The following is a 17,744-nucleotide window of genomic DNA, read 5'->3' on the forward strand; positions in this document are numbered from 1 at the left end:
AAAATCTGCCTGGTTATCTTTGTCTGGTCTCTCTTGGCTGAAAAACAGGGTACTCTTCAGAGGTAAAAGGGACGGTCTGTTCCTTATCATTAAATGACCCTACACACAGAGATAACTCTGAGTAAAAGGGGAAAAATTCTCAGATCTCAAATTTTTTTTTGTAAAAAGTAAGAACAATATTTGAAAGAGAGAGCATGAATGATGGGCATGTATGAGACTATTAGATTAAGAATTTATCTTGTAATATGCTAACAGTCCATTTTCTAACTATGTGAAATGTATGTGAATGTATACATCTAGAGTAAATATATTGGTGAGTTAGATATATATGTGTCTATTTAATTTTCATCACAAATTGCTACTCTTCATTTTCTCAGACATCTTATTTTCCTTTCCCTTTTGCCTTGACTATCAGGAATCTCAGAAATCATAACCATGCCTGATGACAACAGTTTCCTTTGGCCTGGTGTGGTATTGTAAATGGTCGCTTTTAGACCAAATTTTTAGTGATAGACCCTCTCTATGCCTTTTGTTGGAAGCTACTGCAGATTCTTGCTACAGGTATGAAGTAAATTCTGTTAATAGCCTTGATTTTTCACCTGTGCCACCATATACATCTTTGCCATGGCCTCATCATGGATGGAATATACTTCCCTGCCCCTTGACTTGATACACGACCATGTAACTTGCTTGGAACAATGAAAGATGATGGAAATGACAGTATACCAGTGCTCAGCCTAGGTCTTAAGAAGCCTCCAGTGTTTCCAGCTATACGTCTGCCATCACCATGAGAAGGACCTGCTCAAGCAAACTACTAGTCACAGGAGAATGAGAGACACATGGAGCAGAGTTGCCCTCAGAGTCCACCTAGATTAGTTGTCAGCAGACCTCCAGTGGACTCGTAGAAACATAAGCAATAATAACAGGCTGTTGTTTTAAGCCACTGAATTTTAGGGTAATATTTTATTCAGCAAGTTAACCAGTACAAGGTAGATGGAAAATATCTATATTTCAATGTTTATCTTTTAAATATACATATTTGTATTTATGGTTAGTAAGAAAGTTTTCATAAATGAGTGAAAAATCTTTAATTTTCATAAACAGAATATTATTGCATAATTTCATACTTTTGAACATTTCTATGGTTTCAATTATTGCATAATTTAATACTTTTGAATATTTCTATGGTTTTCAATATTTCTATGTCCTGCCAAAACTCATGTTGAAACTTAATTGCCACCGTAACAGTGTTGAGAAGCAGGACCTTAAAGAGGTGATTAAATTATGGGACTCCACCCTCATGAATGGATTAATGCCATTATCAAAAAAAGTGAGTTAGTTATTGCAAGAGTTCTGCCCCCTTTTCCTCTCTTCCTTTTCTTACATGCACTCTGTTGCCCTTCCACAATGTTATGAAGCAGCAAGAAGGCCTTCACCAAATGCTGAGCTGCTGTTGGTCCCATGCTCTTGAACCCAGCCTCTAGAATCATGAGCCAAATATACTATATATATATATATATGGTTTTATATATATATATATGGTTTTATATATATATATATGGTTATACATATATATGGTTATATATATGTGTGATTATATATATATGGTTATATATATATATGGTTATATATATATGGTTATATATATAGTTACATATATATAACTGTATATGCAGCTGGCCATCCCCAGTGTCTGCTCAAGTCTGGCTGAGTCCAGAGTTTCTACGGGCTTCAGAAGGGAGGAAGTGTGTGCTGATTGGTCCATGGGTGGCCATGGGTAGGCTGGGGAAAAAAATATATATATATATAGCCTCTAGAATCATGAGCCAAATAAACTATATATATACATATATATGTGTGTGTATATATATATGTATATATATATGTGTGTATATATATATATGTATATATATAGTGGTATTCTGTTATAGCAGCAGAAAATGAACTAAGACATATATGATATTTTTTTACCCTGTTTGATAAACTTCATTCTTCAAAACTGTTATATCAGAATTATCTGTGAAGCCTTGCCTGATATCTCTCAACAACTAAATACATTCCTACTCTGTGCTAAATGTATATCTTGAACATATTTCTATTTTTTTCTATTTCTCACTAGATTTTTATGACACTCAAGTTCAGGACTATGTTTTATGTCTCTTTGTAGCACATTTTATGGACATAGCAGTCATTCAAAAAATATATATAACTGGATATGCTCAATGATAGATTTTCAATCAGTTCACATATTGAGAATATACTATCAAAACAGATAAGCCTTTAAGCAATACTGGATATTTGCTTATGAAAAACAAAGCATTATTGTTGCTAAGGGGACAAAGCACAGTATAGTACATAAAATCTAGTGTGGTGAAATACTAGTCAATACAAATAAGCTCTCAAGCCCACACTTGCTCTCAGGCATCTAGATGAAAATTGACAGACATATCACAACAATTCTGGCCTTCAGTAAGACAGGCAAAGCCAAATAAATTTACCATTGATTCTCAGAAGGTCTCAGTTACTTCATTATTCCTTACAACACAGAATGAAATAATGTGCAAATTACCTTCAACAGTATCAACAAAATCAAGGGAAAAGTGTATGTAGCTCAATGAAGTGATGATTTTGGGAAGAAAATTTTATTTGATGGTCTAAACACAATGTATGGACAGAAAATATTTATACTTTAATGTGAATATAAAACATAGCACAGAACTAGGAAAAAAAATCTGTTGGCTGTAATGGGCACCAGGGTTCCAGTCATAAAATTTGTTACATTGTTTAGATAAATTATAGTAAAGTGGTCCCCGCTCCTAGGATTGAAATATGGTCAGCTGGTGAGAGGGAAGGACATGGGTTACTCTGGGATTTACATCTCACTCTAAATCATTTGTAAGCAGTGAAATGACTGGAGTTCATAAATTCTGACAAGGATTCTCTACCTACAACAAAATAGTTAAACTAGAAGGAAAATGTGGTACAATAACAATTCTAATAATTAGTGTCTATTAAGCTAGGGCTCCTCGGCATTTTTCATGTATTAATTCATTTAAATCAACATTCTGCAAAGTAGGGTTACGGAATCTTCGGATGTCACTTCACCAGCCAGAAACCTCTGTGGCCAGTGGTGCCTTCACCCGAGTTTTGCTGGGGCCCACTGGGCCCACACTGCATGGAAGGCTGTGCTCAGCTTGTGCTACCGGCCTGGATCCCATGCCTGCCTAGGGCAAGTGGAGCAGTGAGGAGTGTGTGAGTGAAAGAGCATGGGGTCCAGCCATCACACACAGCCAGGCATACTCGCTGCAGTGGGCCAGGCAACTCCAGGCACTGGTACAGCCACTGGCTCCCTTTGAGGCTGTGGCTGGACCAGACATACTGCAAATAGTAGCTTCCATGGCTAGCATCAGGGAACATGGTGGTGCCTGGAAGCTTGGTGACTCCAGGAACCACAGAGCCCTAGAGAGGGCATCACAGCCCTGGCTCAGGGAGCTCCTAGGTTTGGGCTTTCCAAAGGGCCACAGTTCTTGTCTCATTCTCTCTTCTCTCCTTCTTGCCACCCACAACGTGGTGAGCAAGGGGCATATTTCAAGCCCTATTTGTGTTACATCTCTTTTAGCACTGACATTCGGTGGGTCCCAGGTTCTTGTCCTGCACCCAGGAAGAATGAGGTACATGAAGAAGTGGAGAGTGAGCAAGGTGAAGAGGAGCTTTATAGTATGACAGAATAGCTCAGAAGAGACCTGCAGTGGATGGCTCCTCTCCACAGGCAGGGTGTCCTGACTGCAGCTTGTCCTTCCAATGTCTGCCCAGCTCTCAGCTAAGAGGAGACCCTGGAGTGGGTAGCTCTTCTCTGCAGCTGGCCATCCCCAGTGTCTGCTCAAGTCTGGCTGACTCCAGAGTTTCTATGGCTTCAGAAGGGAGGAAGTGTGCGCTGATTGGTCCATGGGTGGCCATGGGTGGGCTGGGGAAAAAGCACCATAAGTTCTCCCTCCTGTCTGCAGGACTGGCAACCCTGCCTCTAGGCTTCAGGCTTTCCTGGGCTCGAAGGTGGGGCTTCACTGGGAACCCACACTTTTCCACCCAGGAGCCTGTCTGCCTTCTACCACTGTTTATAGTGCTCAGGCTATTTGTGCCCAGGGGCACCTGGAGGCCAGTGCCAAGCTATCCTCAGGTGCCCTCCCCCCTGCTTCCCTCCCATGCTCATTGGCACCCAAAGTCTGGAGGGGGCCTAGGCGGCAGGGACCTGACATGTCAGTGCTGCCCTGAGCTTGTACACATTCAGTTGTGTTGCGACAGCACTCAGGCTCAGCCTCAACTTCACTCCAAGATCAGAGTGGGTACTGGGAGCGGGGAGTGGCCAGAGAACAGGAGCAGGCACTCCTGAGCCTGTGGGAGAGCAGGTACTCCTTAGCCTGCACCCGGGTGCATGGGGCTCCTGTCTGCTTCTGGCCCCCAAGAGTACAGGGATGTCCGGGTCTGCAGCCATGGCTGGGCGTCTGCAGCTGCACCTAGGGAGCACAAGTCTCCCTCCCTTCCAATTCAGAAGTGAGTGGTGCTTCCACCTGTTCCCGACTCCCACTGGCTCCATGCAGCATGCAGCCCTGGCCATGCCTCCCCCACTGAAGCCAGTATCATGGCCGCAGCCTCTTTATATAGGCTGCTGCTGCCATCAGTAGCATTACTATTATGCCCATTTTATAAATCACATTTTAGTTAATGTTTAATATGGCTTTCTTCTTCCCTCATTTCTTTTTTGTAAGTATTTTTAAATTTAAAAAAATTTTAATTACTGTGAGGGTGCAATCGTTATATAATAGTTATATATTTATGAGGTACATATGATGTTTTGATACAGGTATACAATGTATAATGATCAAATTAGGGTAATTGGGGTATCCATCATCTCAAGAATTTATCCTTTTTTGTATTAGGAACACTCTAATTTTACTGTTTTAGTTATTTAAAAATATATAATATTTTATTTTTAACTAGAATTGCCCTACTGTGCTACTGAATACTAGGTCTTATTCAGTCTATCTAACTGTGTGTCCCCATTAACCACTCTCACTTTATCACCCATTCCCGCTACCTTCTTCTCCGATTTGTGAGTTCCCAATTAAGGAATGAAACAAGCAGAAATCAACATATCACATTATTTTTAAGTCATGAGAAGAAAAGGTTGCTTGGTCTATGTCAAGACTGTCTTCCTATTATGTTCCTCCAAGTACAAACTTGTTATACAAAGAATACCTTAACAGACAAATATATACTGCATAGATTTGAAAAGTATTCATATTGCTAACATTCTCTCTTCCCTGATACGGTATACTTACTAATACAGTAAAGATTCACTAAAAAATAATTGAACAAAAAATTTACAAATGAATATATGGATAGGTGGATGGATCTGGACTTGAGAAAATGAATCTTGTTTAGCTATCTGGGTAATAATAAAAGCCATAAGATACTTGAGGAGTTGGTGCAGATAATAAAGAAGACATCATCTGGCTGGAAGTGAGAATGAACCTGGAGAGGTAGCACATTGGATGGAAGGAAATTCCAAGATACTATGGATAATATTGGCAAGGTGTGTTATTAAATTATTTAAGAATTTCCCCTCACCTAGTAAGAAAATTTATTGCTCCTCAGAAATGGGAGGGGGTGAAGTAAGAGGATAATCAAAGGTAAAATTAAGGAAGTTAAAAATAACCCACCCACATTTCTTAATTAACTTCAAGGGGGAAATTACTGCCAAGTATAATGATGCAGAAGTTAGAATGTCTTTATTCTGCAGGGGGAAAAAAAATTCCTCCTTCTGCCACATTTTTTTATGCAATTTAATTGGCTTATATTTGTCTGTCAGTAATGTAGGCAATTCCAGACCAAATAGGTTTAACTTTCCTTATAAAAGGACCAAAATAGCTGCAAAAGGCTAGATGTATGCCCATCACACAATCTTGGCAAGCAATATTTGCCACATGAAACATGGGTTGCTCTCCCTTTCTGCTCAGAACTGTAGGCCACACCTTTCAAAATGCAATGAAATGTTTGGGATAGTTGAAACTGGCCCTATAAATACTCTTTTAGGTGTTTCTTCAGTAAGCAAAAGAGGAAGGAAACCCACCATAACAGTAATGCGGAATGGTGACCAGGTTTTTGCCAGTAATAGAGAACACATACGTGGCCACTGCCTTTATTCCACACACCACCCACTCCACCCTACTTTTAAAACAGCAACTGGGTGATGCAATTAGTAAAATAAAAAACACACCATATGAGAAAACCATGGGGAGTAGTGGATATGTCACTATCTTAAATGTAGTGAGGGTTTCAAGAGTGTATACACATGTCAAAACTTATCCATTTGTACATTTTAAATATATGCATCTTATTTTATGTCAATTATACTTCAAGAAGCTTGTTTAATGCAAAACAAAACAAACAGAAAAACATCATATGAAATGGAAGGATGGTCCTGGTAAGAAACTAGGAGTTGAGAACTTATGTAGCTGCTTGGATAGGCCCAGAATATATATAGCTTCCAGCTATATTACCCACATTACTTACAGAGCGGTCCTTTAAAAATCAAAGTCAGATCATCTCCCCCTCTGCCTAAGACCCTCCAGTGGTTTCCATTTCTCCTTGAGTGCAAATCAAAAGCCTCCTTATTCTCATAGGGCACCATAAGGCCCACCTCTCCAGCCCCTGTGATTCCTCTGGCTTTGACATCTATTACTGTCCTCTCTTCAGCCACACTGGCCTCCATGTTATTCTTTTTTTTTAATTTTTAATTTTTATGGTTACATAGTAGGCATACATATTTATGGAGTACATGAGATATTCTGAGACAGGCATATAATACATAATAAACACATCAGGGTAAATGGGGTATCCATCACCTCAAGCATTTATCATTTGTGTTACAAATCTTCTAATTATACTCTTAGCTATTTTTAAATGTACAATGAATTATTATTGGCTGTAGTCATCTTGTTGTGCTATCAAATACTAGATCTTATTCATTTTATCTGACTCTATTCCTCCCCCTCCCCTGCCACTACCCTTCCCAGCCTCTGGCAGCCATCATTCTACACTCTATCTCCCTGAGTTCAATGTTTGTAATTTTCAGCTCACACAAATGAGTCAGAACAGGCAAAGTTCGTCTTTCTGTGTCTGGCTTACTCCATGTTATTCTTGATCAAGCATAGTAAACTTACCTTAGGGCCTTTGCCCTTTCCATTTCCTCTGCCAGAAATGTTTCTTCTGCTACCAAACATGCACAAAATGTACCCTGGCTACAGTACTTCTTTTTACTTTGTATTCAAATTTTACATCCTTAGTGTAGCCTTCCCAGATCTGGCTATAAACATATCACTCTCCTTCCTCACCTTCACCCCAGCGTTTCCCATTTCCTTGCCTGCTTTACTTTTCTCCATAGTACTTCATCATCATCTGCTATTCTCTATAATTTACCTCGTTATTCTTTATTGTGTTTCTCCCCACCCTCCTACTATAATATAAAAGGCAGAAGTTATTGCCTATTTTGTCTACAATAGCACATATATATGCATGCACTCAATAGAAAATTAAAAAATCATTCAGCCAAAGCAAACATATTCAAATTATGATGGATTTTATGTGCAATAATAAATAATAAGTATACTTGTATTTATTTATAGAGGATTATTTTCAGCTCTTCTAAAAATTCTCTAGTGATATATGCCACTCCTAGACTCGTGAAGTACAAAAAAATAGAGAAATCTTAAAATTCATCTAATTCAGTCAGATACTTGAATGGCATTTAAAATATCTCAGCCCATCACTATTGAGTACTATGCGCAGTACTTGATCTGGGTGACCAGATCGATCATACCTCAAACCTCAGTATCATGCAATATATCCAGGTAGAAAACCTGCACATGTACCCCCTGAATCTAAAATAAAGGTTGAAACTATATTGTAAAAAAAAATCTCAGCTCATCTTAACATGAATATCTCCAGTATTGGGTAACTCTCTAATCATTTATTCCTAAAGCATTTATAGTTACCATGAGGGTTGATTTTATGTGTCAACTTGAGAAGCTGTGGTACCAGATGTTTGGTTAAACATCATCTAGATGGTGCTGTAAATGGTTTTTTTTTTTTTTTAATGTGATTAATGTTTAAATTAGTAGACTTTGCGTAAAGCAGATTACCAAAATAATATGAATAGGCCTCATCCAATCAATTAAAGGTTTGAAGAGAAAAGACTGAAGTTTCCTGAAGAATAAGGAATTCTGCCTTTAGACTATCTTTAGACTCTAGACTGCAATATTAACTTTTCCCTGGGCTCCAGCCTGCCAACCTGCCCTGAAGAATTTGGACTTGTCAGCCCTCACAATTGTATGAAACTGTTCCCTACAGTCTTCCCCCACTCTCTCTTTCTCTCTGTCTGTCTGTGTGTATGTCTCTCTCTCTCTCTCTGTAAATATATATGTATAAAAAATGACATATAGAACATACATATATGATATATATTATGTCATATATACTTATATATGATGTTTATATTATTATATATACACATATATGCACACATGCACACACACACATATATATGTACACATACATATGTATATAAATAAATGATTGGTTCTGTTTCTCTGGATAACCTTGACTAATACAGCTACTCAGCCACTGCTTTGAGCCAGACACTCTTCTAGGCATTAGCATATGATGGTGAACAAATAAGTAAAATGTTGAGGACAGCTTCAAGATACTGAAAGTGCTGGAGAAAACTCGCTATAATGTTGCCTTTTAAAACTGAGTTGAAATCCCTATCTCTGTAGTTTTCATCTGTTGGTTCATTTTCTTTCCCCTGAAACTGTGTAGAACTCATCTCCTCCCTTTTTTACTTCACAGCCCTTCCTACACTTAGGGTGGGGGTGATCATCATATTACTGGCCCCAGCCTTTCCTTTGTTAAACATCCTTAGTTCCATTCACTGATTTTCCTGTGCAATGGCTTCCAACCTTCTCACGATCCCGGGAGCCCTCCTCTGAACAAAGCCAGGTAATTTCTGCCTCTCCCAGCGTACTTCCCAGAATGAACCGACACCAAATGTGCAGGAGCCAACAGACTAACATGGGGCTTCCCCTCCCTGCTCTGGGTTCTGCACCTCTATTTAAGCAGCCTCAATGGACTACACTGGAGAACTCAAATCTTAGACTGAGTAAACTCTATTAAGATGATGGGTGCCCATTCCTTCTTACTTCTATGAGGACCCAGTCTTTAAAGCCATTTTTTTCCTCATATTTAGGAAAATAGCCATTTTCCTAAAATGTTTAGAAAAATGTTTATTATGTTTATTTGTTTTATTTATTTATGGTTTCATAATTCCTAATTTAAAAATCTGATCATATTGTCACCAGCTTCAGTATGGCTATAGATTTTGTATGTATCAATATCATAAGGTACAAATTCTTTTAATAATAATGACTAACATAAATCAAGCCTATTACACGTGAGGCAAAATTCTTAACACCTTACAAATATTACTTCATGTCCTCCTCACTGCCTGCTGAAGGAGATGCTCTAAGACAGCAGTCCCCAACCTTTTTGGCACCAGGGACCAGTTTCATGGAAGACAATTTTTCCATGGACAGAGTGGAAAGATGGTTTTGAGACCAAACTGTTCCACCGCAGATCATCAGGCATTACTAGTTCAGCTATCATAAGGAGCATGCAACCTAGAGCCCTCACATGTGCAGTTTGCAGTGGGGTTCACAGTCCTATGAGCATCTAATGCTACCACTAATCTGACAGGAGGCAGAGCTCAGGCGGTAATGCTTACTCGCCTACCACTCACCTCCTGCTGTGTAGCTCAGTTCCTAACAGGCCACAGACCAGTACCTGTCCACAGCCTGGGGGTGGGGGTCCCCTGCTCTAAGAGTATCTGCATTTTACAGATGAGGAAAATGAGGCCCAGAGGACTGAGCAACTTCCCGAAACTACTCAGCTAGTAATGGGAAGAGTTGAGATTCACATCTAGGCCCTCTGGTTCTAGACTCGATGCTGTGGATCCACTGTGAGATACTACCTCTCCAGATGTCATTTATGGCCCCAACCAAGCTTTCCAACATCATGGTTCCTAGGTGCAAGCCCCTGGTCTCCACCATTAGGCCACACTCATGAATTCTCATGCACACACAACACTTAGGTTCATACAACGTACACTTGTACAGACACTCCAATCACACAGAATTTTCTGTCCCTGCTTGGATACCATACTCCTTCACATGCCACAGGCTATTGTTCACATGGTTCTTTAAGTAAGAAATATAATAGTTCCCCCTTGAGCCCTTTCATAATAATAACAACATTAACAACTAGCATGTATATATAGCTACATACCTTGAACTATGCTAAGCGCTTTATATATATTGAATCATTTAATCTCACAACAAGCAACCCTATCAGGTAGACACTGTTAAATTGAACTAAATATGACCTGGAAAGCCTCTGTACTTCCACACTTGAGTCCTTATGGACGAACCATAATCTAACTTAATAAGTAGACAAGACTGACAACCTAACTTAGGAGCATGCTTCTATAACCGTAGCTGAGTCTCAGCCAATCCCAGCAGTCATACTTCAACCACTCATAGGCAGCTAGCTGACTGTTCAAACTGCTTTCAAATGAAGCAAATGCCAAGCTGTAACCAATCCAGCTGTTTCTGTATCTCAATTCCATTTTCTGTATGTCACTTTCCTTTTTTTGTTTATAGATTTGCTGTGACCATGAGGCATCCTTAGAGTCTCTCTGAATCTGCAATGGTTCTGGAAGCTGCCTGATTCGTGAATCTTTTTTTTTCCTTGCTCAATTAAACTCTGTTAAATTTAATTTGTCTAAAGTTCTTCTTTTAACAACACATTATTATTTTTTCAATATTATTGTTTTTCAATAATTTCCTCTTTTTACAGATGAGGAAATTAAGACAGAGAGATACATTAAGACACAGCTAATAAGTGGTGGACAGGAATCTTGTCCAGGTAGCCTAGTGCCCTCAACCACTCACCTTCTTTTCTTCAGTCCTTTTTAAAATGCCCCCAATTCGGCCAACCAGAGACACTTTATTTTATTTAATTAATTAATTTATTTATTTATTTATTTATTTTTTGAGACAGAGTCTCACTCTGTTGCCCAGACTGGAGTGTAGTGGCCCGATCTCAGCTCACTGCAAGCTCTGCCACCCAGGTTCACGCCATTCTCCTGCCTCAGTCTCCCGAGTAGCTGGGACTACAGGCTCCCACCACCACGCCTGGCTAATTTTTTGTATTTTTAGTAGAGACAGATGATCTCGATCTCCTGACCTTGTCATCCACCTGCCTTGGCCTCCCAAAGTGCTGGGATTACAGGTGTGAGCCACCACGCCTGGCCCAGAGACACTTTTTTAAGCATTTTCAACTTTTGGTTGTAATTATTTATTATTTCCCCCTGGTAAATTACACCATCTTCAGGGACAGGGCTTGCAGCATCTAGTACAATGTCTGAGACTCAGTATGTAATTACTAAAGAAATGTATGAATGAAAATTGAATCAGTGACTGAATGAAGGAGCACGGGGGAAGTCTATTGCAATTAAAGGTAAAGAATGAAGAAGAGAGATTGTTCTTTTATCCTTTTCCAGAAAGATCAGCATACAGGAACTTCCAAGAATCCAGGAAGAAAACAAATGCAAAGGAGAGGTAAAAACCAAACCACAAATAAAAGAAACAAAAATCTCTTAGCTAATAAAGGACCTAGAAAGACGTTAATAAGACTTCTTTATTAGAACTTTGGTATAATATTTCTTATTGTAATATGGAGCTCTGCAACAGTCCCTTTCTTACATCCGTTTTCTTACTTCATTTCCTGTGCTGATATTTCCATGACCCTGAGTTTGTACAACTCCTTTTCTGGGCCGTGTGTCCATTTGGGCCTAACAGCCCCTATTAAAATGGGATAAATGCATGAGAACTTTGTTATAATTTCCTGAGCCAGGAATGCCAGCCATCAGGGACAGAAAATCAAAAGCAAATGAGTTGTTAAGTATTCTACTTTGTCAAGTGACTTAATAAGAAAGCCACTATAAGTGCAGAGGTTCTCAAAATTTAATGAGAAGAATCATCTATATGTTTACAGTGCAGATTATTAAGCCCAACTCCCAGAGATCCTGATTTAGTATATTGGGGGTGGGGCTCAGGAATGACAATTGTTATCAAGTGTCCTCAGTGATTCCACTGTAGGTGGTCATCAGACCACACACTGAGAAAGGCTACAGTGATGGAAAGAGCCCAGAATTTTGGATTTTAGAAACCTCACTGCATGCTAAATAGCATTGAAACTTGGGCAGCTTTTTAAAAGTCCCTGAACTACAAATTCTTTAACTATTAATAGGAGACAATAATACATATACCAGACTACTAGAGCATCAGGCCATGTATCCATGGAATGGAAGATTTAATGAAGTTGCGTGAACATGTCACTGGGTTTGGCAGCTAGCTGTGTTGTAGAGAAAGGGTGGAGCTGAATTCAGTCTAATACCACTTTTATGAACAAATATATAAACCCTCAAACCACCATACAAATACCCAAATACCTCTGACAAACATAATTTATCATAAAGAATGAAATAATTACAAAGAATAACATTATGTTAGTACATTTGCAAACTTAGTTAAAATAGATGCATTTCAGGAAAAATATAAATTATGTAAATTGACTCAATATAAAATAGAAATCTAAAATAAACCAATAGCCATTAAAGTTAGACTGCAACAAAAATGACCCCTATATAAAGCAAAAACAGGATCAGATGTAAACATGCTAAATAAAATATTAACATGAAGATTTCAGCCAAATTAAAAACAAGACACCATAAGCAAATAACGTTTACTTAGGAAGCAAGGAGGTTCACCACAGTAAAATCTATTATATAGTATACTACATTAATAAGAGAAACAATAAACAACTATCCCAATGGATGTAGAATAAACATTTAAAATGTTCAGCATCCATTCAAGGCGAAAATGAAAAAAATCTCATAATCAACTCTGATTAGGAAGAAAATCTCTTAACCTGTTGAAAATATCTGTCAAAACCTACCAAACACAATACTTATGGTGAAACAATAGAACCATTTCTGCTTTTAGTCAATATTGTATTAAGAGCCCTAAATAATACAATGTGAAGAAAGAAAAGAAAATACAAATTATAAAGGAATAAAGATAACTATCCTTATTTGTAGACAATATAATTGTCTTGTAAACAGTCCCAAGAGATTCATAGACACTATGTTAGATCTAATTAATTAATTCAACAAAGCTGATAGATACAAGATATGCATAAATCAAACACACTTTTACACAAATGCAAAAATTAGAAAATATAATAGAAAAAGAAAGATTGCATTCAAATAGTGATTAAGAACTTTATATTATATAGGAATAACTATAATGAAAATATATTTATGTTCATATTAAGAAAATTATAAGGAATTATTAAAGGGTATAAAGAAAACTTGAATGAATGAACATGTATATTAAGCCTATGGTTGAATAGACCCAATATACTAAAGTATGTCAGTTCTCCATAGTTAGTTTATAAATTCAAGTCACTCAAAACCAAATCTTAATGGAATTTCTTTACTAAGTTGAAAGGGCCAAAAATAACTAAGAAAAAGTTGAGAAAACATAACAAAGTGCTGGTACTTGCTCTACCCAATATTAAGCTTTATTATTAAGCCCTAGTAATTAAAACCATGCGGTATTAGCACAAGCTCATAGACAGACCAATGAAAATAATACAGAGTTCAGAAACAGAATCATGCATATAGAAACGTCATATATGACAACTGCAGCATTGTAGATCAATAAAGTAAAAAATGATTATCCCAATAAATAGTATAAATGCAATTGTACATACTTTCAGAGAAAATAATAAGTTCCCTACATCACACCATATGCAAAAATTTATTGGAAGTGAATTAAAGTCATAAATATGAAAAGTAAAACTCTAAAACTTTTGAAGAAACAATAGCAAAGAATTATTAAATAATACAAAAAAAACCTATGAACCATGAAAATTGACATAGTTATCCATATTTAAAATTTAAAAAAATTACTAAACAAAATACAATGTAAAGTGAGAAGAGTAACAAGATGTTTGGAGTAGATATATGCAATAATAAAATTAGCAAAAAATTAGTACAAGAATATTCAAAATATCCATATAAATTGACATGAAAAAGAAACTCAATCTTAAAAATTGTCCAAAGATATAAGTAGAAGCAAAAATGGCCAAGAAACTTAGAAAAAGATGTTTAATTGTATTAATAATCAGAGTTATGCAAATTAAAGCCACATTTAGATAGTATTTTATATCCAGATTATCAAATATTAAAAAGCTTGTCATTTCTGAATATCTGTTTCTGGTTATGATAGAGTAGCTAAGAACAGACTTTATCACTATGAAAAACTAGAAAGATAGTAAATGAAATTATTTAAAATGTTTTATGTTTAGCAACTGCAAACCAACTGTTTTAGTAGAGAGATCTTAAAGGCAAAGAAGAGTTCCAGAGGGATGAGAGCTATGTAGAGGAAAAGCTCCAGAAAATTACACAGAGGTGCCTTTTATTGTATTGCTCCATATAAATTTACTGATGTGTACAGTGAAATTATATGAATAAGGGCAAAGGGGCCAGGCGTGGTGCCTCACACCTGTAATCCCAGCACTTTGGGAGGCCAAGGTGGGCAGATCATGAGGTCAAGAGATTGAGACCATCCTGACCAACATGGTGAAACCCCATCTCTGCTAAAAAAAAATACAAAAATCAGCTGGGTGTGGTGGCACGCACCTGTAGTCCCAGATACTTGGGAGGCTGAGGCAGGAGAATCACTTGAACCCAGAAGGCGGATGTTGCAGTGAGCCAAGACTGCACCACTGCGCTCCAGCCTGGTGACAGAGTGAGACTCCGTCAAAAAAAAAAAAAAAAAAAAAAAAAAGGCAAAGGACAATTGGGAATGTGCAAGCTGAGAAATTCTCAAAGCTCATATAGAGCTGGGGGATTCCAAGCACCAAACAGAATGAAAAGACATAATGTCATACCTGGATCATTTGCTTGAGACCCAGAAAGAGTTATGCCTTAGTCTAAGGACTAAATTATACCCAGGGTAAAAGAATACCTTGAAACTTTAAAAACTAAAACCTCAAATAATAATGCTAATCTGAAAGTGACCTTTATTGCAGAATAAATCAGAAAATTCTTCTTTTTTTTTTTAGATGGAGTTTCACTTTTGTCACCCAGGCTGAAGTGCAACAGCACATGATCTCGGCTCACTGCAGCCTGCACCTTCCAGGTAAAAGTGATTCTCGTGTTTCTCCTGCCGCAGCCTCCCAAGTAGCCGGTATTACAGGCACCCACCACCAGGCCTGGCTAATTTTTGTATTTTTTTAGTAGAGGCAGGTTTTCACCTTGTTGGCCGGGCTGATCTCAAACTCCTGACCTCAGGTGATGCACCCACCTTGGCCTCCCAAAGTGCTGGGATTACAGGCATGAGCCACTGCACCCAGCCTGAAAGTTCTTTAAAGGAAAAAAACAAACCCACACTCAACAATGTGATAATCATAACAACCATCAGCCAATCAAAAATTGGTAGACTTCAGCACAGGAATTCAAGATTGCAGTGAGCTATGATCACGCCACTGCACTCTACTCTGGGCAACATGGCGAAATCCTGTCGCAAAAAAATTAAAAAAAAAAATTAATACAGAGAACCAAATGCAGGAAAATACAACCCATAATGAGTAGAGGGAAAAATCCAATAGAAACATACTCAGAAATGATAGATATGCTAGAATTAGCTGACAACGAATTTAAAGAAATTATTATACCTGTCTCTACAAAAAACACAAAAATTCACCAGGTTTGGTGGCACATGCCTGTAGTCCAAGCTACTTGGGAGGCTAAGGTGGGAGGGTCACTTGAATCCAGGAGACAGAGGTTGCAGTGAGCCATGATTGTGCCGCCACACTCCAGCCTGGACAACAGAGTGAGACTTTGTCTCAAAAAAAGAAAAAGAGTTATACATAAGTGTGTGTATGTGTGTATACACATGTCTGTGTGTATGTGCATGTAGCAGAGGTTTTAAGGAAAAACATAAACACAACAAAGAGAAAAATTGGAGATATAAAATAAAAATCCAAGTGGACCTTCTGGGGATAAAAATGCCATACCTAAAATTAAAATCTGATTGGATGGACTTTATAGCAGACTGAACATAACAGATTTTTAAAAAGCAGTGAATTTGAAGACGTAAGAACTATCAAGACTAAAGCACAGAGAGAAAGATTAAAGATTCAAAAAATAAACACAGCCTCGGTGACGTGTGGAGAAATATCAAGTGGTCCAAATAACTTGCAATTGGGAACTCAAAATGAATGAAAGGACCTCAAGACAGAAAACGAAATTTAAAAAATAATTACCACAATTTTTGAAAATTGGATGAAAACTAGAAACTCAAGAAAATTAAAGAATTTCAAAAGGATAAGAATAAATGTGCATGTACACATACACAAAGGCATACTATCATCAAATTGCTAAAAATGAGTGACTTACTGTAAGAAGCTATGCAAACTAGAACACAATAAAATAGTATAATTAAAGAATAATAATAATAATTCTTTATTATACTTTAAGTTCTGGGTACCTGTGCAGAATGTGCAGTTTTGTTACATAGGTATACACGTGTCATGGTGGTTTGCTGCACCCACCAACCCGTGATTCATATTAGGTACTCCTCCTAATGCTATCTCTCCCCTAGCCCCCCAGCCTCCAACAGGCCCCACTGTGTGATGTTCCCCTCCCTATGTCCATGTGTGCTCATTGCTCAACTCTCACTTATGAGTGAGAACATGTGGTGTTTGGTTTTCTGTTCTTGTGTTAGTTTGCTGAGAATTATGGTTTCCAGCTTCATCCATGTCCCTGCAAAGGACATGAACTCATCCTTTTTTATGGCTGCATAGTATTCCACGGTAGGACTGAAAGAAAAAGATCTATCAACACAGAATTGTGTAACCAGTAGAAATGTCTATCAAAAGTGAAGGTAAAATATTTTTTTCAGGTAAACAAAAGCTGAAAGAATGTGTTTCCAGCATACTTCAAAGACAAGAAATGTTAAAGAAAGTTGTTCAGGTACCTGGAAAATAATACCAGATGGAAACTTGGATCTGCAAAAATAAAGAAAAGGCAACAGAGATGGTAAATATATTTTTATATAGAAAATATTTTCTTATGAAAATTTAGAGAACAAATAACGTATTTTGGAATTCATAAAGTATATATAAATAAAGTATATGACAATGATGGAAAAGCACAGGAGCAACATAAGAGAAGTATGCAGTTTTAAGGAGCCTACATTAATTGTGAAGTGGTATAATATATAAAGTTAGGCTAATGATGAGATGAAGACTCATTTTGAAAACCTTATAGAAACCACAAAAATAAATAAGATGAAGCTGGATGGCTAATATTCCAATGATGGAGATAAAATATGTATTAGGGTTCTCTGGAGGAATAGAACCAATAGGGTATGTGTGTGTGTGTGTAAAGTGATTTATTATAAGACATTGGCTCATTTGAATTATGGAAGCTAAAAGTCCAAAATCTGTAAAGTGATCCAGCAGTAAGCCAGTCCAGCCTGGGCAACAGAGAAAGACCCTGT

General features: G+C 37.6%; 2 long non-coding RNA genes across 2 annotated transcripts in view; one reads left to right on the forward strand and one right to left on the reverse strand.

Annotated features, from left to right (window-relative positions):
- The window catches only part of LOC134760894 (uncharacterized), a 34,346-nt gene extending 33,407 nt beyond the window's left edge, over positions 1-939 (forward strand). The window contains exon 3 of the long non-coding RNA XR_010138948.1: positions 416-939. This is a non-coding gene — a long non-coding RNA (uncharacterized LOC134760894). The remainder of the gene's footprint in view (positions 1-415) is intronic.
- Positions 1-17,744, reverse strand: part of LOC112133146 (uncharacterized) — an 86,565-nt gene that overhangs the window by 38,570 nt on the left and 30,251 nt on the right. The gene's annotated exons all lie outside the window — the stretch shown is intronic.

This window comes from Pongo abelii, chromosome 1 (genome assembly GCF_028885655.2).
Source record: "Pongo abelii isolate AG06213 chromosome 1, NHGRI_mPonAbe1-v2.0_pri, whole genome shotgun sequence".
Taxonomy (NCBI): Eukaryota; Metazoa; Chordata; class Mammalia; order Primates; family Hominidae; genus Pongo; species Pongo abelii.